Here is a 26,471-nt window from a genome sequence, read left to right as displayed (position 1 = left end):
ATGCACTAACCTTGCAACACCTTCACCATCAATACACATTAGGAAGTAAATAATAAGACATTTTTTTACCTGTGCGATGCTTGAAGAAATACATTTAATAAGCTTGTTGGCTTATCATTCAAGCAAATAAGCAGCATTCTCTGCAGTCAATCCAAACAACAACAATAGCTTGCAGTAAAAACAAGAAATGCTACAGTATTTGGTGCGGGCAGCGCTAACACCCCCCACTGTAGTATGCTGCTGACACCCAGCACTAAAGGTGATGTATGGGTCTACTGCTTTAGTCAAAAGGTAGCGGCAACAGCTCTGGGCTAACCCCCAGACACTGCTACCACTACTACTACTGTTGGTAGCCTTTCTCCCTAAGCTGAGTGAGGATGAAATACACATTAAAACACCACAAAGCACAAACCCTCATCTGTATTCACACACTCCCCCATCAGTGGAGTGCCCCAATATGGCTGAATTTCATGAGGAAAATCAGATAACACACACACACACACTAAAACACAAACACACACACAAATGTACACACTAAAACACAAACATACATAAAAACACAGACACACACACACACATACATATAAACCCAAACACACAGACGCAAACATGCACACACACACATACACACACACACACACACACACACACACACCCACACCCACACACACACACACACACCCCCACACACACACACACACACACACACACACACACACACACACACACACTCGCATGCACAAGGATATTTCCCCCTGCTCCTACTGGAGAGAAGCGGAGCTCAAGGACATGGCTCTGCTCCGCGGGTCGAGGGAGATAGGAAACCAATGAGGTGAGAGAGCAAAGGGAGAGGACCGAGGCAGAGAGAGGAAGGGCAAAGGGAGAGGACCGAGGCAGAGAGAGGAAGGGCAAAGGGAGAGGACAGAGGCAGAGAGAGGAAGGGCAAAGGGAGAGGACCGAGGCAGAGAGAGGAAGGGCAAAGGGAGAGGACCGAGGCAGAGAGAGGAAGGGCAAAGGGAGAGGACTGAGGCAGAGAGAGGAAGGGCAAAGATAGAGGACCGAGGCAGAGAGAGGAAGGGCAAAGGGAGAGGACCGAGGCAGAAAGAGGAAGGGCAAAGGGAGAGGACCGAGGCAGAGAGAGGAAGGGCAAAGGGAGAGGACTGAGGCAGAGAGAGGAAGGGCAAAGGGAGAGGACCGAGGCAGAGAGAGGAAGGGCAAAGGTAGTTCAAGAGAGAGAGAGGGGTGGGGGGGGGAGAGAGAGATCAAGAGAGAGAGAGAGAGACTCAATTCAGTAAGAAGGGATTAGGGCTTGATTGATAGGATGATACATCCAGGGACATTCCCAAAGGTATTGACCATATCACAGACCATATCACACAGTATATCCTGGATGAAATATTCCACAGTATAAAAAGACTTAATGAGGACACACAATAAGGATATGTGATGCCCACGATGTATCGATTTAGTTTCACTCCTAACATAAAAGGACATTCGACGTGTCACGTGTCCCAAGTGATCTCTGCACCGCACCCCTCAAGAGGAAAACAAACCAAACACGGATGTTGATAGGCAGAACCATGACGATCACATGGACAGATACATGTGTGCCTAACACACATGCAGTCTCACGTACCACGGTGTAGCTCGCCCGTCACTCCCCGCTCTGAGAGGCTGAGGAGGAGTCTGCCGGGCCCCGTTGGAGAGCCGGCGCTGGCTCCCCTCCAGGGGCGGGTGAAACCCACCCCGGAGTGCACGGCGCCCGGTCGATGGCCAACCAATAGCCATCCTGCTCCTCAGAGGAGCCAACGCCACCCCCCACCCTCGCAAAACATGGCTCCAGTGATGGGGGATTGTAGGGTATGGGAGGAGGGAGAGGAGGATGTATAGAATGAATGGGGGGGGGGGGGGGGGGGGGGGGTTGGGGGAGAAGAGCGTGGGGGAGAGCAGTGGAGAGCAACAGAGTAATATTACAGGGGACTCACTGAAGGACAACAAGTACAAAAGTCCCAGAGCTGGGCTGCAAAAGAACCGTTGTCCTGGGAGTGTGTGTGTCCCTCTGTGTGTGAGTGTGTGTGTGTTTGTGTGTGTGTGTGTGTGTGTGTGTGTGTGTGTGTGTGTGTGTGTGTGTGTGTGTGTGTGTGTGTGTGTGTGTGTGTGTGTGCGTGTGTGAGTGAGTGTGTGTGTGTGCTTGTGGATGAATAGGTGTGTGTGTGTGTGTGTGATTGTGGGGTTGTGTGGGGGGGAAACCCAGATTTAGCATCAAGTCCCGGCTCCCTGGCCTCCCCTTCCAGAAGGAGTGAAGGTGGAAAGGACGGAGAGGTTTGATGTGCTACCTAGGGGGGCGCAGGAGAGCGCCCTGACAGGGGCTGGGGTGTTGGACTCCCAGCAGAGAGACCTTCGTCTGCAGCCAACCTGTACAGCGACCCTAATCCCTGTGGGTCTCTGACCTCACTGTACACTGGAGTGAGTGGGATGGATCAAAGTGTCAATAGTAAAATAGAGATACAGAGTTAGACAGGCAGGGAAATGTTGTGTGTAAAGAACATAGACATATGGACCAAGGTTAGGCTTGAAATGCATCGATTTGGCCATGGAAGGACCATGAATGTTTAATAATGATGGTTATTTCTCGATTTCACTGATGCATCCTCCAACCGTCTTGCTACACTTGCTCACGAGCGCTCTATTGAACAGGGAAACACTGGACTCTGGTGGACAGACCCATGCATAACCACAAACTTACCCAATAGATCTGTCTCATTAATGTTCTCACTACCAAACCCTTACCATATACGGTATGCATGGTATATGCAGCCCTATAGCATACAATTAGGATATCTATGCGATGTCACAGTACACTTACAATGATTTCTACTTTTGCACAAAGGATTTACAGTGCACAAAGGTTAATATGAAGACACACACTTAATAATGTTACTTTCAGCAAGGCTGACATTCACTATTCTAGTCGTTTGGACAATACATCTTGACCTTTTGGCCTCTTCACATGTTGACATCTTGAATTCATCCTTAGGTCCTTGTTACAGCTCAAAGCCAGATGTACATCTTGAAAGTTCTAATCTTACACACGATAACATCAGCGATGCAGTGTTAAACCACATGCTTATCGACCACCCCTCACCCCTTCACTTCATCATTATGTAAGTCAGTCCTGGTTTGAAACCACATACACCTTCTAGTTGGCAATAAATAGAAAAAAAAGAATTTCCAAAAGGGATTAATTATTAAATTAAGGTTGTGTCTCACAAACTTACAAAGGCACCCTGAGTAACTCGTGTTGGAAGACACCCAGATTTGTGTTTATAATAGGGTGCCCAGCATGAAATATATGATATAGTGCTTTGGAGAGAAAGTCCTCAAGTACTGAGCTAGGGTCACGCTCCCCCCTCCCTCTGTCTGTCTCCCTCCCTCTGTCCTCTCAGGCTACAATAACGTCTCAGTTCAATCTTTCGTTCACATTTTCGTCTTTACAACAAAGCACATCTGCGCCTGCATACACATTCATAGACACACAGCAAGCAAACATGTAGCAGCAGGATGCAGGTATGGATCCAGCTCACCAGGATACCTACAGGCAAGGCTCAGGACGTGGAGGGGTCAACGCCAGTCTCCTCCTATTGGCTGCGAGGGGAGAACCCATCCCACTGCAGTCCACCCACGCTGCCATGTGTAGTGTTATTGTTAGCAACAGCCCAGTGCAGCGAGGTCAAGATAGGACTGTACATTCACAGCACCTCTCAGTGCAACACAATCCAGCTGAAACACACACACACGCATCTCTTTCCACGACTACCGCTCAGCACCTCCCCACTCTCTCACTCTCACTCTCACTCTCACTCTCACTCTCTCTCTCTCTCTCTCTCCCTCTCTCTCTCTCTCTCCCTCTCTCTCTCTCTCGCCCTCTCTGAAACCCCCAATCATCCATTCCTACGTCTGCTGTCGTCCTTTACCCACTGTCTCTCTCTCTCTTGCTGTCTCATCCCTTCTTTTTGTACAGAGTCCACAGTCTGCCACCGTTCTCCACACTCAGCGTCATCTGTCTGTCTGTCTGTCATCCCTCTTCCCCTTACTTTGTCTCTCCTCTCCTTCTCTTCCTGCTTCGGCCTTCACTTCGAAGCCTGAATCCGCTCTTCCTGAATGTTCTCTGTGCGTGCGTATATTTGAGTGTGCGTGTTTGTGCTTTAAATTTAGACCTGAAATCTGTTGAATACGTCAAATGCAAATGCCTATGACTTTGAGGCGGTCATCTGCCAACCGTACAATCATATACTAATACCATAAATACTAAGATGTCATAAATAGCTGTCAAATATGTAGTATGACAATGCATGTTGCTCTCGGTTTGTCTTACTACTTAATGATATGTAAATTGAAGAATCATAGCTATATATATGTATATATAGTATACTGTACATATATATATATGTATACATGCGTCTCTGTATTACAGCAATTTAAGGACTAGCTGCTGAGCGAATGCCTTGTTGGCTGTGCCATGTTTTACCAATTAGCTTAACCATGTAGAAATTATTCCACACACACACACACACACACACACACACACACACACACACACACACACACACACACACACACACACACACTCAGTGTCCAACAAATAAACAGGAAAGGACAGATGATCAATCAGTTCCTGTTTGTGGATTTAGAAACAACTTGCCTCATTAGAGTTAAAGTGCAAGTGCATCACACAAAGTAGTAGTCTATCTGTTCGCTCTTCACCACCATCGCACTAGCATGCCCACTGGGTCGTGGTGTGGTGTGTGAGTGGTGTGCACATAGACGTTTGTGTGCAAGAGCGTGTGCACGACCGAGAGATCTCCATAGAAGACACACAGAGAGCCTCCTGCCTTGTCGAATCTTCTGACATCTGGGTAATCCAAACACAATTGAGTTCTAAAAGCTCTTTGTAGGAATAATCATCAGAGCCAATCTCTTCCCTTCATTTATCACATCTGTATCATGTTTCAATGTCGAGTCATGTGACCGATCATTACGGCCTATTACAGCCCAACCCTTTATGTCTGTGAGTAGAGATGTCTATAAATACAACCGCTGACAACTGCTGTCCGGCCAGAAGACACACTGAGCCGGTCCAGGATCACGAGATCACAGGAGAGAGAAGAGAAACACCAACATGACCTCGATGACCTTGAAAAGAGTTTTGGAGAGGAAGGAAGGACCAGTGTGGAAGGTCAAACATTATGAGTCACAGCAGTGCGTCGCACGTCACAGCGAAGCATTACAAACTTGGATGGACACTCCAGGTATAGTGTTACAGCCAGCTCAAGAAGAAGGATCCGGGAACAAGTGGGTGACTAAGTGTTACTTAGTGTCTGAGCAATTGAGTGTGTCTTATTTGAATGTGTACCTGTTTGTGGAGTATAAACGTAATGGGCTTTGCATAAACTTTCGAGAAAATAAACACAGACACACACAGACACACACACACACGCACAGACAAGCAAACGCACACACACGCTAACGCACACACACAAACACTATGGAAGACCAAAGGGGTCATAAACACAAGCGCACACACACACAAACACACACACACGCACAAACACACACTGGTAGTGAAAGTATAACAAAGGGTCATAAAGCAGCAGTCTGAGATGCTGTCTGTATCTGTGGTTCTGTGCACGGACGGGTAGTGAATGAAGCCAGTAGTGAGCCGAGCACTTCTGTTTTCCACCCCATCTTTGGCAGACGGACTACACCAGACGAGAGCAGACCACGAGCCATCTGTCCCCACACACACATGCACACACACACACACACACACACACACACACACACACACACACACACACACACACACACAAAATAAACACACACACACACACACACACACATACGCACCCACAAACATACACACATGTACATTTTCAGTCCCCACACCGAAGAGCCAGACACATATACACAGAGAGACACACACAGATACACACAAATCGTCAGAGACACACAAAAGCACCCAAATAAATGCACACATGCCAAGAACGGTAAACAAGTGTTTAAATTAGGAGACGATATTCTTAGCCTCGATTAACATGCTTTGACTCTCGGCCAATCAGACCTGCCCGTCCCATATGGAGTGAGGACGGAAATATGACACAAGGACGGTTGTCATTTTAACACACCTCTTACCTATCCTTACCCCTCCTCGCACCTTTTTACATGTTCTGATCGGAAAACAAAAATATATAAATCACCGAATCTATTTCAGTTTCCTTCTACTCATGGTGTTCCCCTGAATAGGCTATTAGCCTTCACAGTCACCTAGCAAAGGAATAGCTCCTATATTCCCTGTTGCTTAGGTTGACACACACAATGCTAATACTGCCATTGAAACAGCAGCCGTCGCGGGCTACATAATGGAATAGGCTAAGCAGAGTGGGGATGCAATCCTTAACAGCAGAGAGCCCTGAACACAGGCATCACAGAAAGGTTAACAATATGGAACTTGAACAGAAAACAAACCACTTTTTTGATTGATGAAGCAGCATTTTTCCATTTTATTGCCATTTCATTTTCATTATCTTGGTAGACAGACCACTAATGTTGAAATGTGACCCCAAGATAATACAAACTAAATAAGTCCAGCTCTGGGTATATGCTTAGAGTAACTAATTACCTTAGTTATTTTCAAAGGCATTCTCATAGAACAACCCCCAAAGTTAATCATCTACCAGCCATTAAAGCAATGACAACAGCCAAACCAACATCAATCAGAGGTCAATGGAGTTTACAGGGGTCACAATAGGTCAAGCGTGACCGGAAGAATGAATTTCAACATGTGAAAAGGGACGAATATACCATTCATTGTTGTTAATATGTGCTTGTAAATCCGCTCACATCATGTGAAAACTGCCCTTCCCAACTGTCACACGATTTTAATGCCATGCACATTGTGCGACTGTCGGGAAGGGCAGCAGTAATAAAACCACAAAGTAGCATGTCACTAAGAAGGGAAGGCGATCGATAGTCTCCTCTTTTCTTGGGCACTGTACTCTCACTGCCAGGCCATTGGTGGAACCCCTCCACAAATCCTGCTGTGTTTCACTTTGGCTATAAAGTGCCACATAATCTATAGAGGGAACAAATGTTGGTCCCCCTGACTTCAAAGTGTTCTCCTTGAATGACTTAGACCCACTGCTCTACCGTAATAAAGCCAGGCTCAATCCATCCTCGGGTCTGACCACCCTAACCATACATATGCTACCGGACCCGATCAATACAGGCAGGTATTCTGCGGTGGGCAAAAGGGACATCTACCAGGCTTCAACAATATGGCTGCTCACATTCATTATATTTTTGCTTTTGATGGACAGGTTAGAAGTATAATAGTGTTGCTACTGCATAGATACATGTAGCACTAACGCCCTTACTCACTTGCCTGATGCCATAGGGGATTCCAGGCTGTTGGGAGGTATGAAGCAGACACATAGCTGTATGTAGTATGTAACATGTAACACATTATTGACATCAACATGTCAAGCAGCTGCCAGATAATGCTAGGTTGCTAGGTTTGAGAGCCAACCAATTAATGGCATCACATTTCTAATGTGGGCAGTGACATGTTTATCACCTGAGAGTAGCTGTATTATTTGAGCCTTCTGGATCCCATACACTCAAATACACTATACACACACCCACACACAAATTCACAGACACAGAAACACACACATGGTAGGTGCTAACACATACGCGCACACACAGAGACACAGCCACACATCCACACATATGTGCAACACACACATGCACGCAACACACAAACACACAAACAAACACACAGTACATACATGCCCTTTTACACATCCACATTAACATGCACACTTACACACAGCCTCACACATGCATCCATCTGCCCAGCATGGCAGGGGCACATGCTCCAGCCGTCAAGCACCAAGGTTGTGGCTGAGTAAAAGGACTAACGACCAATAATGAGACACAACCTTGACTGATGGCGACGGTCACTCAGGCCCAGGCAGCCAATGGTAGAACACGACACCCCGCGCATGCATGCACAAACATATGCACACGCACACACACACACAAACCCACTCACACGCAAATATGCATACACACACACACACACACAGGCAGGTACACACACACAGATGTGCGCACACACACACAAACACGCATGCACACACAGGTACCTGCAGCTAAATACACACACACACACACACACACAAACACACACACACATAATCACACACACACACTTAAGCATGCACGACCACTAAAGAAAGCACACGCACGCACACACACACACACACACACACACACACACACACACACACACACACACACACCAACAGAAACACACTCATTCTTATCTCATTCACATCTAACTGTACAGTATACAGTTGTGTTTCAGTTTAACGTTTAATTCATTGTTCCAAACGTTCTACGGTGAGGTCAGGGGCTGCAAATGACGTGGCCATTGTGTAGAGAGGGAGTGATGAATTATGACGACGTGCGCAGGAGGACTTTCAGAGGATTCCGCTGCGTCAGCTTCCACTCATGTCTCCTCATTGGGCTCACCTTGAAACCCCTCTTGTTTATAGAGTTCAATAAGACACGTTTGGTCTCAAGCACGGCTGGATGCGCACACCGGCACACACACACACGCACGCATGCACCCACACTCACACACATGCAGACACACACACACACACGCATGCACACAGACACACTCAAACACACATGCACGCAGACACACCAAACACCTGCATGCACGCAGACACACACGCACAAATGCCCGAAGACACACTCACACACACACACACGCACACAAACGCAGACACACACTCACACACGCTGGCACACACTCACACACAAGCAGACGCACAGACACCCACACAAAAATGCACACATGCATTGCGCACACATACACACACAAACACGCACACATAAGCAAGCACATCCACTTCAGCCCACAAATCCAATTCACTCTCCTTTTAAGTCTCCTGTCAAAACTATGAAATTAAACAAAATATTTCAGTTGACCTTGACAACGAAATTTAGGCTCAGCTTTCCTTGCTGTCAACTCAGTTGTCATTTCATTTTAGTTTCATCATTCCAATTTAACACGAGTTGGTCACCTCAGCAACTTGTGTAACGCGTGCTTAAGCATGCGTGTCTGTGTGCAAAGCTGTGTTTCTGCCAACACCCCGAGCGTCCATTTGGATGTCAGGGCGGAGGGTGTTGGAACATTTGAAATGTACTGTGGCTGTCGAGATGGCTGACACACAGCTGACAGCAACTCAGTCAGCAGCCGACACACACACACACACACACACACACACACACACACACACACACACAGCCACAGACAAACAGAAACCCACATACACAATAGGTGAACACAACTTAGTCAGCAGCAACACCCTACAACCACCTGACTCACGTTGCTGTGTCTGGCCGCATCGGATCACCTCTGCACGACGACAGTTGGCAAAGTGCACCATTAGCTCGCAAGCTACGTCCACGCAGAGGGTGAACTTGAACGGCATTGGAGGGAAGAGTCTGGCGGCGGATAAGCCTTGAATTCGGGGATACTTTATAGGTAGAACATTAAGAGAATAAAGGAAAATACAGAGAGAGCAGAGCCGTTCCCCTTCAAGGTCATAGAAGGATTGAGGTCACTCTGTTATAAAGGCCGCCTATCGGAGGATATAGCTTAATTGGGGGGGCTTTAAGGCTATGAAGTGAGTGAAGCGTGTATAGCAGCCGGAAGGAAAGTTAAGGAGAAAGTTACTGACTTTTGTAGTCCTTGTTATGATTGATAGAGCATTTGGTTATAGACAGGCCTTATGGGTGATTTCCATAGCAACCCCCAATAAGGGGTTGAGGAACAACTAGCAATTATCCACATGAAGATATTAATATATTTAGTAGAATACGGAAATGGTAACAGAGTGGTATTTTGTATACGAGTTATAAAATACCATATTATTTACAAACCAAAAGGCCATGGCAACAAGTAACACCTGTACTGTATTTCCTCACTACATCAAGAACAATAACACGTCATGTTCATATGTACTGCGACATATTCAGTTGAGTATGTATATTAAAGCCGCTGTAAGAGATTTCGTCTGTTTGGCTTGTCCGTTTTTTACAGTTAGCGAAATGCGTCACCATAAATGCGGGTATTTCTTCCCCTGCCGATTTCTTTACTTTTTATTGCCGTGTTTGTGTAAGCTGTTGCTGGGATCGCTGGGATCACTGGAATCGGCAGCTTCGCCTGTTCCGCCATTGTGCGTCAACACTGAAATCCTGCTTCCTGCCCGTGAATATGCGGAGAGGACCGCCTCTTTGTGGAGTCATGCCTCCTGATTGGATGAAGTAGGAACTTCATTGGGATACCAGTATTAATTTGTTAAGTTTATTGCGGTTCTGAGACAGTCATGCGTCACAAGCTTGTTTCAGCATTGCAAACCGCCCCATTGTGTGACTAACTCAGAAGTCAAGTAAGGTTCACACGAGTAGAGCGACTCTTGTCAGCTAATCATGGAGTGATTATGTGCGTCAAATGATGAGCTTATACAACAACGACGATGTCATCGCTGTACAGCCATACTGGTTGTGTGCGGCGCCAACAAACTACTACGCACATTCTCTGAGGATGAACATTTAATACTTTGAACTCCCTGCACTGTCTAGTCTCTTCCTCTGCTTTCCGTTGATCTTTTCGATCTGTTATTCTCTTGCTATTCTTTTCGCTTCAACTCTACTCAACCTTAAATCTCACATTTATCTCCCGCCCTCCCCTCCCTCCCTCCCTCCCTCCCTCCCTCCCTCCCTCCCTCCCTCCCTCTCCTCTGCTTTCATCTTCCACTGTGCCAACTCCTCCGCGACAATCTCATCTCCTTTCCTCTCTCTTTTCCCCTCCCATATCTCTTCTACTCTCCTCTCTCCTCTCCCTTCCTTGACTCTCCTCCTCCCTCCCTCCCACTCCCCCATTTTCTCTCTCCCCCCTCACACTGTGTTTTCGCCCTTGCTTTAGGTGATGAATTCTAGGCCACAGTCGTTCCCTCCGAGGGCACCTGGAGCCAAAACACAACATAAATCCTCTGCATCTACTGTACCCTGGAGGTGGGACACACACACACACACACACACACACATGCAACACTACAAACCTATAGAAAATATCGCACAAATCCTAACTCTGTCATAAAAAAAACATGGCCAGTTCAGGGCTACAAAACACACGTTCAAACATGACACACAACATCACTCCTGTGAGCCGGGGTATGCTTGAGTTTCGACCACGCACTGCAAACATGAGTCTGCAGACCACCCCGCCCCACCTGTCCCACTCCCTCCTGCCTCCACACAAGTGTGTTTTTATGTGTGCTGTGCGGTGCGGTCCATAGGGCTGCATTATCAAGGAATTTACACACAAACATAAACACTTTACGCACACATATGCACCCACACGCACACACACTCACAAACACCCACACACACACGCAGAAATGACACACACACACACACAAACCCATACTCACATACACTCGATGCACACGTGCATGGGCACACACTCAAAACAGACACACACACAAACACACTCACACACGCACAAAACACACCCTCACGCTCCCCAGACACACACCGGGAATATCATGACCAGCTCTCAGCTATCGCCAACCTTTAGGACAGCATGTGGATCCTGGATATCAGGATGCAGACCGGCGACCAACCCAAGAAGGAGTGGAAGCCTTATGCTCAACATTACACCCAACGCCCTCGGCTATGTATGTTTATGAACACAGACCATTTGCTTGCTGATTCACATTAAATGGCAATAAAGATTGCATCTACTTCATGGTCATTTGTACGCTTAATAGTCTTCCTCCAGGTACGCTATAAATGGGATAAACTCAATTTTAGTGACTACAGATGGTAAGCAATATATATATATATCTATAACAATATAATATATAATGCTTACCGTATATAAAAACAAAAGTGAGTGACCTTAGGGACGGATGAAAAAATAATGAGTATTGAGTATTGCACGATGATGAAGCACAGCAGATGAATGCCACTGGAACCAGTGAATGGAGGGATACAACGACGGAGAACCAGTGAATGGGACTGAACAGAGACCCCGGCCCAGGTCACCCAAGACTGGGAGGTAAATGCACGGGGGGAGCCAGACAGACTGAGTGAGCAGTGGGGGTTGGGAGCTAAAGAAGGTTTTTTGTCTCTCTCCACCATGATTCCGGGTGTTTCTTTGTTCCCAAGAGGGCTTTGTACACACCGCCCCCCCCCCCCCCCCCCCCCCCCCCCCCCCCCCCCCCCCGGTCTCTCCTCCGCCCTTTCTCCATCCCATCCCTCTCCCTCTCTTACTCATTTTCCCTACCCCCACCAAAGGAGAGCTGACTGTGAGGGGGTGTGATTACCATCGATCTGCCCTAACAGCAGCTCGTACCCCCGCCCCCAACTCCCCCACCTCCATCACCTCCATCATCACCACCAGCAGCACCCCGGCCGGCCCTGAGCCCCAGCCTGCCGCTGGGTGGAGGCAGCTCAAGGCCCTGCTGGCTGCTGGCCTTGCCCAGGGACAGCTGGGCTATTCCAGGGAGGCTGGGGCGCACATTACAGGAGCAGACTCTTGGAAACCTAACTACGGCTCGTCCACGGGGTCTGACAGGTGAACACCGGCTCGCTGCGCCGACCTTCCAACGTCCTTCCCAAAGTGGGACCGGTGTGTCGGCGTTTACTTTGACCACATGTTCATCTTAAGCTGTTGTATATTTTAACCGAAACCGCTCATTAGATAAGCCACGAGTATTTTAGATTAAGAAGTCCCGTAGGTGTCTCCCTTTTGGTTCTGCTGTGTGTGTGTGCGTTGCGCTGTGTGTGTCGCACCTGGCAGCTTATTGTTGCAGCCGGATTCCTCCAATCAGAGTCCATGAGCAAGGGTCACATGGTCCTCGTTATCGTCGCCGGCCGATGGTGGAATGGCAGGTTGTTAAGCGGGGGAAGAGAACAGAGAAGCCGGGGCTGGTTGTCAGTGTGGGGTGATGTGTGTATGTGTGGAGGAGAGGGGGAGGAGGGAGTAATTATCCAGCCATGCAGGCCTGCGTCCCTAGGGTCAACGCACCGCTGTGGTTGTTGTGTGTGTGAGAGAGAGGGAGAGAGAGAGATCGAGAGCCGGCCAACATGTTTTCCGTGTGTGTGTTTGTCAGCATTGCTTAAACACACCTGGCTCTATCTCCAAATGTGTGCGAGTAGGGAGAGCATAGACGGCTTGTTGACTGTTTCTTGGTTTTCTTTTTTACTTTAGGTTCTTGCTACGATCTTTGCAAACATTTCACGACTCCCATCGGCCATAGAAACAATAAATGGCTGTAGAACTTTTTTCCCTGATCTGTATTTTGTATCCTCAGACATACAATGGTTTTGATACGAATTCCCCACACGCACACACCCACACATCACTATATATACACGTGCAAACACCTTCACATATTTACACACACACTCACACACACACAAACCCTCACATATCCACACAAATCTATCCCCCCCTCCAACACATCCACCACCCCCACTCACTCACACAAGCACATACGGACACACCCTCAAGTATTCACGCAGTTACACCCCCTTCCCCCACACACACACAAACACACGTACATACACACACTCTCACACCCACACGCACACGCGCATTTACCCCCTCCCACACACACACACACACACACAGACACACAGAAGGAAAAAACATTTGGCACGTTTATGAGCCTGATGGAAGACGTCTGGCACTGATGCACAGTGGGGGATTAATGAGTGAGATGGTATAGCGGCAGGTGTGTGGAGGGGTGCACACACACACACACACACACACACACGCACGCACACACACAGGCACGCACGCAGGCACACACACGCAAATGCACAAACACATACACAAACACACACACACACACACAAACATTCACTGCCAATTCAGGGCCATCTTGGGCAGTTCCAAACGAGCCCTAGTGGCATTAGTATGTGTGTGTGTGTGTGTGTGTGTGTGTCTGAGAGAGAGAATGAGAGAGAGAGATAGCGAGAGAGGAGGGTTGAAAAGATTGCAGTGTTTGGTTGTAGGACGACTGTTCTCTGCACCTCTCTTCTCATCTGAAAGCCACACCCCCCCATCTTCCCTTAATCAAATATCTCTTTCCTCCTTTGTTTCTCTTTTCTTTCTTCTTCCTCCCCTGCAGGAAAATAATCATTTTTGTAATCAGATGAGAGTCCCGCCCCAGTATCTGTTACCTATACCGCTGCTGATCAAGCGCACTAAAAAGCCAATCAGTTTGTGTCACATCTCCCGCCATATTGGATTTGTACTCCTCATCAGGCGTTCATGAGCAGGTGAGACACTTTGAGTGCCTCCTGAATCATGACCCCCGACCTATAAATCTACACTCCACCTTTAAAAGAAGAAGGCGCAATGCTGACATTTCAACAAGCCTCTGGATCGGATTCTGAAGAAAACACTTCTCAGAAGTCCTCAGTGTTCTGTGTTCAGATTCCCCACAGAGTGTTGTTATATTTGGATTATGCTACACGATACAGTATGCAGAGCAGAGCAGTCCTCAGAGATGAGCCCCGTTATTGTACCACATTCTCACAGTCTCTCTCACAGTCGCCAGCGCACACACTTGTTTCTATTTCCATTCATAAGGGTTTACACTGCAAATGATCTGAAACAGCAAAATAATGTAATGTATCACTGTTACACCTCTTTATTTCACTCTACACCGCCGCTGCAAAAGATTGGATATCATATGCCTCTAATTCAGAGAGGAAAAAGAAAACACCACACTTTTGTTGCATATTAATATCGGTGTACACCCCACAACATGGTTTTATGTAAGGGGATACGTATGAAATATGGGGCAGATACGGTGTGCTTTACATCAGTGCCAGGGACGCAGCCAGTGAGAGCCACACAGCGAGCGCAGGGGGAAGAGAGAGGCGGTTGCACAGCGGAACTGGCGGGCGATGGACAACACTCACCTTCAAATGACCTGTAGGCCTACCGTTACATGTTCTGCTTCTCCTACTGGCGCGGTTCCCTCCTTTTTCCTTATTCACTCTGGCTCTCTCTCACGCTCTCGTCACACACGACTCCTTTTATCTGCCATTATTCCCCCTCTCTCTCTCTCTCTCTCTCTCTCTCTCTCTCTCTCTCTCTCTCTCTATCTCTCTTTCTCTTTCGCTCCCTCTCACTCTCTCTCTCTCTCTCTCTCTGCCCGGTTCTTTCAATCCAATCCTTTTGTCGTGTCTTCCTCTGCCCCTCTACTCATTATGAATTGACATGTGACTCGATGTCACGGATTTCGCCTGGAACGAGATTAATCGTGTACACTAATACGTGCCATTCACTGTCTCGCATCTGATAAAAGATCTACTAAATCAAAGCTTAAATCAACAGTAGCATTGACCGAGACCCAGTGCTATCAAGCCCCCCCCCCCACACACACACACACACAGGTTCCCAGTTTCATTTACACACACACACACACACACAGAGGACCCACGCTGTGGTGAAGGATCAATAATTAGAACAATCCTTATTAGACGCTCTTATTCCTCCCCAGAGACTCAAGTCAATGTGGAGCAGCAGCGACACACACACACACAGACACACAGGTGTTTTCATTGGAGGGTGTTGAAACACCCATCGGAGTGTCACATACCTCACAGCCAATCACGCACCGACGTGATGAATGAGCATGTTTATCTGAGAAGCCACAGCCTTCCAGCACGAACGGTGCGACAAATTAATTGAGCTTTGTCTGTTAATGATGTTCTGTATTATCGTCTCACAACTGATCTATATTTGGATATGCAAAAACTGATGTGGAACGTGATGCATTACAAGTATTACGGTAGCTCGATTGGCACCACCACATCATCACAGGCTTGGCAGGCTTTTCAAAAATAGCACGTGTAGGTACGCCAGCTGGTGGCCATCTTTGTGGAGCAAGCATGTTGTAGTGAGGGGCGGAGCCTCCGAAGCCGATGCAATTAGCTTAGGCATGCATGAGCGCCGAATTCATTAACCTCCATCTTTTATGAGCTGATGAAGGGTAGGGAGGGAGGGAGTGAGGGAGATAGGGAGGGAGGGAGGCAGGCTGGGATCGTCAATGGAAATAAGCACGGTGGCTTTGTCTGCCCAATCATGATTGAACGGTGCTGCTTTTTATTTACAGGTGTGGGAAACAATGATAGGAAGAAAGAAAGAAAGAAGGAGAAAAAGATAAGACGGATCAGACATATTACAGCACAAGAGTGCAGCGTACACACTCCGGATGCATCTGCTGGAAGCTGTGCCGAGTGTTTCGACACACATTTCCAAATAGATCTCCTCCTGTCTGTCTCGTGATCTCACACCTCCCGTCCGGCCTGCCTCGCAGCAGCAGCCCAGCTTGGCTCATAACCCAGAGAGGGAGCTGAACAATACAACCACCACTCCTCCTGGGTGACAGCGTGTCACACGAAACCTGACATTAAACCAGTGGTGTACTATGGCTGCAGAGTTGGATTCCTGCACTTCCAAAAGGCTAATGGAATGAACCAGCAGAATGAGAGAGTGAAACAGAGAACAAGAGAGAGGGAGAGAGAGAGAGAGAGAGAGAGAGAGAGAGAGAGAGAGAGAAAGAGAGGGAGCACATGGCCCATATACAGTACACCCTGCGTGAGAGAGACAATAGGTTCTGTAACCACGTGCGCTCTCCGTTACAAACTGCACCGGTGCTCCCTGGCAATTGGGGACAACTCTGTTGTTGCTAAGGGATGGTGCTCTCTTGTTCTCGCTCTCTCTTGCTCTCTTTATTTCTCTCTCTCTCTCTATGCCCCTCTCTCCCTATGTATCTCTCTCTTTCTCTCTCTATGGCTCTCTATTCCTCTCTCTCTCTCCCTCTCTATGTCTCTCTCCAACCCAGGGAATCCTTTGCTCGGTGCATCCCAGTCCTGATGCAGTACTGGCGCTGGACGTGACCCCTCTACGGAGAACTCAGGTCATCCGCTATAAGAGGGATATTCCCGCTACTGGAGGACCGCCGCCCCGCCCCAGTCCACTCTCTCTCAATTCACACCAACAGGATGCGAAACGCACATACAACGGACATGCAATTGTTGGAACAACGTGCTGATAGACAAATATACAGTGTACTACAGGACGTACACACAAGTGAGTTTGGCCGTCGTCAGTCTCCTTATCAATGACAGGGCTTTGAATGATACAGTGAACAGATTCCACAGTGTTGTACACACACACACACACACACACACACACACACACACACACACACACACACACACACACCCAGACCCAGACCCAGACCCACTCAAAGAAAGGGTCAGGTGGGGTTGGCCCCTCTCTATCAGGGGTCTCGCTCTGGACATGGTGGGCTCCATTATAACACCACTAACATTGAGTGGTGGCTGATAAGAAAGACAGGACTCACACTCCTTTAGCTGTATCTAGTGCTTCAGTCCCTCCCTCGCTCTCTCTCTCTCTCGTTCTCTCTCGCTCTCTCTCTCCCTATCTTTCTGCTTCTTAAAGTCAAATTTTGGTTCTTTCTCGCCCGATTGCGTCGATCGGTGGCTCTGCGTATTCTCATCCACTTTTCAAACGAACCCCTGAGACGCTGTGTTACACTGGCTACTGCTAACGGCCATGTTTGTCCCCTTGTGTCGTTCAATGATATGGGTTTTGTTTATTTTCGATCTCAACGCAGTACGATAACACGATATATTGGGTGCATCTATATTTAAATACGGCCTTGGGCTCTCTGTCGCTCTCTCTCTTCCAGCCTTCTTTACCTGTCACCCTCTCCCCGTCCACTCCACCCCAGCAATCATCGTCACATCCAGGGTGTGTTGTTGGGGTACAGAGGAGAGGATGGATGGCCACCGGGGCAGATGGGTAAAGGAGGCCGCTCAGCCCAGGGAGAAGAACTACAAATCTGGGGACAGAGCGAGCACCTCTGGAGTGTATCTGTGTGTGTGTGTGTGTGTGGAGGCGGGTGTTTGGGTGTCTGGGGGTGTGGGGGTGTGTGACTGCAAGCCAATAACACCTAGACAGAGGGAGAGACAAGATGGCAGAGAGAGAGCAGGAGAGTGAGAGAGAGAGAGAGAGAGAGAGAGAGGGAGAATGAGAGAGAAACAGAGAGGGAGTCTGAGAGAAGGAGGGGTCTTCTGTGAATAGCTAATGGGTACAGCGTGTCTACAAGAGGCCGGTGTCCGCTTTCCCGACAAACAAATTAACCGTCAGAGTTTGACTTTGCTTTTCTTGCAGAGAGTAAAAAGATAACTTATTTCAAGTGAAAGCATTTGAACTGCACACTCTCGCAAGAGCATGGCAAGGAACCAGGGGTCGGAGAAAAGCAAGGACTGACGGGAGACAAAAGACTAAAGGGACAGAAAGATGGACGGACAGATGGACAGAGAGAAAAGCACACAGGCAGAAAGAAAGGCAGACAGGCGGGAAGAAAGGCAAGGACAGAGGGATGATGAGATCCTGGAGAGGCCCAGGAGAGGACGGACGTGGTGCAGACATGCACAAACAAACCGGGGACCGGGGGGAGAGACAGCAGCTCAGATATAGGAGACGCAGGGTTGCAGTGAGGACACAAGGAAAGGACACCAGCGGTCTGAGGCAGGGGGGGAGAGAAAGCTGAATATCCTCACACTGAGTACTATGCCGAATCAATAAATGCTCCTCCTCCTCTAGCCTGGCCTGTTGTCTCCTCCTCCTCCTCCTCCTCCTCCTCCTCCTCCTCTTCCATCATGGCCCGTGATATATGGCCCTTAATATCACCTATAATAACATCTCCCAGAGAATGCAGATCAGCAGTCTTGCACATGTGCACAAGTCACACAAGCATGAACCGCCATGATTAGTTTAACCTGTCATGTCCTCACACGCACACACACATGCATGCACGCACACATGCATGCACACAAACACACACACACACACACACACACACACACACATGTACGCACACACATGCACACACACACACATACACACACATACTAACACACACACAGTTAAAGTTCAAGCGATGTGTATCGATGCACATTACCCCATAAACAAATCAATCAGACAACTAATTATTTTCTAAAATCATCAAAAGGTTTATAAAGACAGGCTTTCTTGTCTCCGTAGTTTTTTTTCCCTCCATAAATGAGTGGCGGGCCATGATATGCTGCTCATTGTTTATGCTGAGGTCAAATAACGTCGCCAGCAGCATAATTCAAAACCAAGTGTCCATGGGCACCAAGTACAGTAAATGTCACTGATATTGAACAGAACTCTCACGGTCAAAGCTCCCAGTATTCAACACTGCTGCTCATGCCGCCGCCACCGCTACCACCACTCTAATCCTGGTCAGGTGAACAACTCATGTCGAATCAACAATGGAGGTGTGAGAGAGAAGTGTGAGAGAGAGCACGTGAATTGCAAAATCTGGGTGTTTTGGATGTTTGAAAAGAAAGGAGAGAAGATAATATAACTTGTATGCTGAAGATAAGAGTGAAACCCACGTGCATATCAGTTTGGCTTTCAATCATAGGAAATGCCCCGCCATGAATACATCAGTTATATATGCATTAAACATGTTCGTCTGTGCATCCAGGCACAGATAGACACCTGCTCAAGCACATCTGAATGCCCACCTCGCACGCACACACACACACACACACACACACACACACACACACACACACACACACACACATACACACACACACACACACACAGTGTGTGTTTCTAGAGGACACCAAATAGCAAAATAATGAGAGCGAGGATTACAGTAATGTAAATCAAAAAGCAAATCACCCTCATCCTCATTGCCAATACGCAATGCAAGAGGGCTAGGGCTCATTGGCAAAGACATAAGCGGGTTGCTCTTAATATAGTGAGAGCCCTGTTTTCACCTCAAAGAGAGACACAGTCGAACTAGAAGCGGCACAGAGAGAGAGGAGGAGGATGAGGATGGCTTGATTGACCTTACGTCTCTCCTCCTTCTACCCACTGCCCGCTCATGTCAAACAAACACAAACGGTCCCAAGTCTCTTTGACTTTGAGCAACAACCGTGTATCCAGTTGCCTTTCCAACCACAGAAATAACCGGGGCAGACAACACCTGCAACACGTCGTCCACTGAGCTCCTCGCCTTCACTCAGAGTTCATTATCTCTCTCTCTCTCCCTCTCTGTCTCTCCCTCAGCCCATAAAACACGTTGTGTGGAAGCCACAGAACAAAGGCAACTCAGTGACGTGATGAAGCATGTGAAGCACTTTGGGTATTTTTTCTGTTCCCATTGCATTTCCATCCACATCCTAAGACAGCTACAGAAATCCAATTCTACATCAACACAGATGTCCACACATACACATACACAAACGCATACACACACACACACACACACACACACACACACACACACACAGACATACACACACACAGATACCCTAGATTTGCTGGTATGCGTGCTGGTATTTCACAACGGAGCTTTCCAAAGCACATACACCTGTGTGAAAATACATTAGCATATGACAAGACAACCTCCAGGTCGAGAAGAGACATAATGAAGACGGAGAGAGAGAGACACACACAGAGAGGGAGAGACAGAGAGAGGGACAGACAGAGAGACAAAGAGACAGAAAGAGAGACAGACAGATAGAGAGAAAGAGAGAGGGACAGACAGAGAGACAGACAGAGACCTGATCAAAAATACATGCTTCAATGCTGATACTATGCTGTGTGGAGATCAAGCCAGCCAGCCACTGTTGACCAGTGGGTCGGTCCCAGACTGATAACCAGTGGGCCGTTCCCAGTCTGATAACCAGTGGGCCAGTCCCAGTCTGATAACCAGTGGGCCAGTCCCAGTCTGATAACCAGTGGGCCAGTCCCAGTCTGATAACCAGTGGGCCAGTCCCAGTCTGATAACCAGTGGGCCGGTCCCCGTCTGTTACCTTTCTTTTGAGTTCCCGGGACGCCGCTCTCCTGCTCTTTCTCCTCTTCTCCTTCTCATCCTCTATTGCATTCACATCCACCTCCCCCCGATTCTTCTTCAACTGGGAGGCCGCGTGAGCCATGATGGGGGGCTTGAATGAAGAAAGGAACCCCCCACCTTAAAATGCACACGCTAGCCTCACCTGAGATCCCAGAGAAGTTTAATCCTTCAAAGAAGATTTTCTTTTTCTTTTGTTTTTTTTCTCTCTCTTTTTTTTTTTTTCAAAACTGGGGTCTCAGAGGAAAAAATGGGGCAGAAAAGGAAAGGGGGGGAAAGGGAAGAAAAATGCCCTCCTCGAAAAGGAGTAGGGAGCAGAGCAGGGTTAAAGGCTGCTATGCCAGTGTCTTTGCATATCCTGGTGTAATCCTGTCTCTCGGTCTGTCTTCTTCTTGTTCTTTTTCTTCTGCTGTCTGGTTGTGTCTCTCTCTCTCTTTCTCTCTCTCTCTCTCTCTCTCTCTCTCTCTGTCTCTCTCTCTTTCTCTCACGCTGACTGAAAGACGGGAGAGCAGAGAGGGCAGTGGCTTCTCCTGGTGTCCTCCTCTTGCTGCTCCTTCATCGCCTCCTCGCGAGTGGTCCGCTGGCAGTGTGAGCGAGAGTGCGTCAGGCGCGCGAGCAGCGAGGAACACAAGCAGCCCGCTGGAGAGAGACGCGGAGACGAGAGCATCGCCGGGCGCACGGGCGGAGCGAGGAGGGAGAGAGAGAGAGTGAGAGAGAGAGAGAGAGAGAGAGACGGTGTGTGTTGAGGAGAGAGAGAGAGAGAGAGAGAGAGGGGGAGAGGGAGGGGTGGAGCAGGATGGTTACCACGGCGACCACGCGCTGTTTTGGTTGGCCCCTGGAATAATTGCTCGCGCCTGTCCCCCTGTGTTGCTGCCTTCAACCTTACCTGAATGCATACTACACAACGTGTGTGTGCGTGTGTGTGTGTGTGTGTGTGTGTGTGTGTGTGTGTGTGTGTGTGTGTGTGTATTTGTGTGTGAGTTTGAATCGAGTACATGAATGAAATAAAGGATGGTAGTACCAGATGGACTAGGCATGGAGGTGTGTGTGTGGGGGGGGAGGGAGGTGTGTAGTAAGGGGTGGGGGTTGTGCACCGTCTGTCTGTGTGTGTGTGTGTGTGTGTGTGTGTGTGTGTGTGTGTGGTGAATTTAAGGTGGTGGTGGGAGTGTGTGGAGTAGTAGATGGGGAGATGGAGGTTTGAAGAAGGGGGGGGTGGGATGCGATTAAATGCTGTGGTTGATAGTAAGGAAAGTGCATGCACATGCACACATCGGACACACACACACACACACACACACACAAACACACACACAGATGGTACTGAGATCTTTTTACAATTACAAAATATATGACTGCACATAACAACCATGCAGTGAAACAAAATGATGGGGAGATTCTAAAAACGTGGTGCCACATTTAATTGGGCCGAAATGAAATGCTTGGTTAAAAATAGTAGAGAATGAAAACTAATGAAAACAAAAAAAGACACGAATTCGTGCCTGTCCTGCGTATAAATAGACAGAAAGACGGACAGAGAGAAAAACGAATGAATGGATGAATGGATCGATCAACCACTCAATCAGTGCACTGATTAAATGTGAACTCTTCATGCATTCATAGGAGGTGGGACAAGATGGAAAGCAGAACAATCTCAGGCTAAAGAAGAGTCTCTGTCTCTCGCGCTCCGCATTTGTCGATCAAGCTCCGGACCTCAGAGGTGTGATGTCGTGACAGTTTCCTTTGGCTGTGGTCACTCCACCATCTGGGACCTCTGACATTTATGATGGAGGGGTCAAAGAGGACCGGGGGAGCCCTTACGGGGCCAAATCACCCCGCTCTTTGTGGCAAGGGAGGGCTGGGCGGAGAGGGTGGGAGGGAGGGGGGGAGGGCTGGAGGGAGGGAGGGAGAGGAGAGGAAACATGGGGATCTACACACACAATAAAAAGAGGTTGGACTGCTCTGCCAGAAAGCGAGGGAGGGTGTGGGAGGGAAGAGAGAGGGAGAAAGAGAAAGAAAGAGAGAGCGAGCGAGCAAAGGAGGGAGAGAGAGAGAGAGAGAGAAGGAGGAAGAGAGAGCGAGAGCGAGAGAGCGAGAGAGCGAGGGAGAGAGGGAGAGAAGGAGGAAGAGAGAGCGAGAGAGAGGGCGAGAGAGAGAGCGAGAGAGAGAGTGAGAGAGCGAGAGAGAGAGAGCGAGGGAGAGAGAGAGAGAGAGCGAAGGAGGTAGAGAGAGATGTCTCACATCAGATGTCCTGCACAGGCTCACGTCAGAGCTTGCAACGTGGAGAAAGGGGCTGAGCAGGATGCCGCCATCTTTGTTTTTTTATTATTTATTTCATTCAATTCTCTATCTGCTGCTTCGTAAGCTCGGATTCACTAAAGAGCCCCAGCGGGTCCTGTGAGCGCAATCAGGTTAGGCTGCCTCGCCACGTGCCCGTATCCATTTTACACCAACCTGTGCGAGAGAGGCTAGATTGTGGCTAGATGTGTGTATATGTGTGTGTGTGTGTGTGTGTGTGTGTGTGTGTGTGTGCGTGTGTGTGTATCAGGCTTTGTGATAAATGGTGAAGCGCTTGCCGAGGGGACGGAAGACAGACGGTGCCGCTGGGACCCATGACAGGTTGAGCTGGTGGACACCAGCAATATAAGCGGTGCGACCGTGAAATCCCTCCCCGGACCTCCCCCCCCCCCCCCCCCCCAACCAAACATCACACTAGTAATCCCCTCCCACCCCCCCTTCGATTTCTTTCCTTCTCTCCTCTTTTCTGTCCCCAAAGCATGACGACACGTCGCGAGCGTCGGGTCGCGGATCCCCCATCATGCATCAGGGGGGTGTCACATTATGGCAAATTATCATGCGGTTGCTAGGCGAGGGCCAATGGGGAGGCTCGGTGGAGGACACGATGGATAGATGAGGAGCGTGGAGAGGAGGGGAATAGAAACACAAAGGGAGGAGGGGTGTGTGTGTGTGTGTGTGTGGGTGTGGGGGGTGTGTGTGTGTGTGTGTGTTTGGCTTGTATGCACGGGGAAAAGAAACACTTCATACAGCGGGTCGTTTACTAATATCATTGCTGAGTCCCGGGAAATGACCAATTAAAATGAATGAAAAGAACCTGCAATTAACTCATTGCAAGACGATGGTGATGTGAGTGTTTGTAACAATACATAGGCCTACCTAGGTTAATATGCTTGCATCTAAAAAAAATATGTGTACATGTTCAAATCATACAAAATACACAATGCTAAAAAATTCTTGGAAAATTAAAAAAGGATGATAGAATAAGTCGAAAACTACTCATTGTTTCCTTTAGGTTTCACGTGCCAACAAAGTGTCAGTGTGGCCATTTGTGTGAAAGTCACTGCCAAGGTGTTCTCCTACAAACAGGAGTTTGGCCGGCTCAAAAAGAGACACATTTATTGGGGCCTTTCCACTTTCGTCTAAGAACCACGGCTTGTATAAACAGCCACAATCGCTACCATGAAATATTCATCACTCTCCGTGTACACAGAGAGTGATGAATATATGAAGGGAATACACAGAGAATCAGCCATTCACAACCTCCTCATTGTCACCGTATCCTAATGAGCTGTTAATAGTAGCAGTAATAGCAGTATAGTAGTATAGACAGACGCCCAAACAAGGTCAGATGGTGTACCCCCCTCCCCTCATCACAATGCTGTGGGGACCGGTCCTTATATATTGTGGGGGCCACCCGTCACGGCTCTGCCTACTGGGGCGTCTCCCATGGGTGCAACCAGCCCGGGCACCATGCTCTATCCCATTGACCTTTTGAACCCTCCTGCTACAACAGTGTTTGATACTTCCATGGTGGGTTTCTAGACATAGACAAAGCAAACAAACCCACCAGCTGAAGAGAGTCTGTAGGACAATGTGGGGCTGGTCGGTAAAAGGCTGAGTGTTCTTACTTTTCAGGCCGGAATATAAGCAATGGAATATTTATGCAGCAGTGTTTTCACAGCTGTGTTCAAGAAGTTGTAATTTCAAAGCTTAAGCATTTCACCTTAAATCTGAACTATCACACATACGAAGGCTATATTATAAAAAAAAAACAGCTGACAACGGAGAATAGAAGACGACTGCTCGGGCTCATATTTTGTTCTCTGACGCCATCTAGTGTATGTTTTCGGAAGTAGCCAATTACTCAATTAATGGTCCAATGTACAAATTCAACAGCCAAAATATTAATTTGTGACACGTTATTATAATGCTTACTAGTACATTTTACTTAAGCTATATATAATGTATAAATAAATCAGAAATAATCCACGGAATATATTATTTTCAGATATTTGTTATTTCTCCTAACAAAGAATAAATAAATTGAATAAATTCTTCTCTCAGTGTTTGCATTTCTGTCAGGCCAAACTCACTAAAGGTTTTATATCACAAGCTCAATTTGTTTTAGCATAAGCGCTAGTGGTTAGCCTTACAGTACCATGCTTATGGTGGGGCTATCCCTTTGTATAGAGTATTTCCCAGGTGTGTATGACTTCTTCAGAGAAGGAGCGCCTGGAGGAAGAGGAGAGAGGGGAGGGGATGGGGGAGTAAAGAACTAGTGTGAGGTGAGAGGTCAAATAGACGGGGAGGAAATAGATCCGCCCACACATGCCCTGTGGCTGCAGGTTCATAGAAGGGGGTGGGGGGCAGAAGAAATAAGTACAGAATAAAAACGTATTCTACTGAGAGAGCCACGTAATATCCCAGAGAGGGGGCAAGCTGAAGTATGAACCATTTCACAGAAGGGAAAATGAGGTTTGAAAGCTTGACCTACATTATGTTGTAGGTTCGCTGGATGAAATAGAGAACAAGATGTAAACAAACTAAGCAAAAGAAGAAATACATCTTCAAAAGACAAGGAGGAAAACAGGATAATGTTGCAACATTATCCTAACATCACTAAGTGAGTATATCAAGCTATGAAGGACATTAGCATGGTTTGGTAAGTTCCAGTTTGGACATAATTTACAATTCAAGAACATTTAACCCTGACACACAATTTGGTTCCCAGGAAAATCCAATGAATCCACTCAGCCACACAAAACAAACACAAAAATAAGCCTTGTCTTTTCCTTTTGTTTCATTCATCTTCTCAAGTCATTCTCAAGTCTCCCATTTTCCAACAGAGACAGGAGAGAGAAAGAATGCTGGACATGCGCCTTTACCCCACTTATCCACCGCCAGTAACCTACCTAAATGTGTGTCACAACTGGGCTAAAGCGTGTGTGTGTGTGTGTGTGTGTGTGTGAGTGTGTGTATGTATCGCCTGCCTGAACCAGAGCAACATGTCCTACCGTGGTTTCCCCACTGAGGGGCACAATGGCCTTGAACACAGAAGGAGATGAAGGCAATGTGTGAGTGTGT

General features: G+C 47.8%; 1 protein-coding gene across 2 annotated transcripts in view; it reads right to left on the bottom strand.

Annotated features, from left to right (window-relative positions):
- The window catches only part of ank3a (ankyrin 3a), a 129,997-nt gene that overhangs the window by 77,255 nt on the left and 26,271 nt on the right, over positions 1-26,471 (bottom strand). The window lies entirely within an intron of this gene.

This window comes from Pollachius pollachius (assembly GCF_949987615.1).
Source record: "Pollachius pollachius genome assembly, chromosome: 2".
In the NCBI taxonomy this organism is placed as follows: domain Eukaryota; kingdom Metazoa; phylum Chordata; class Actinopteri; order Gadiformes; family Gadidae; genus Pollachius; species Pollachius pollachius.
This window is presented reverse-complemented; position numbering and strand designations above follow the sequence as displayed.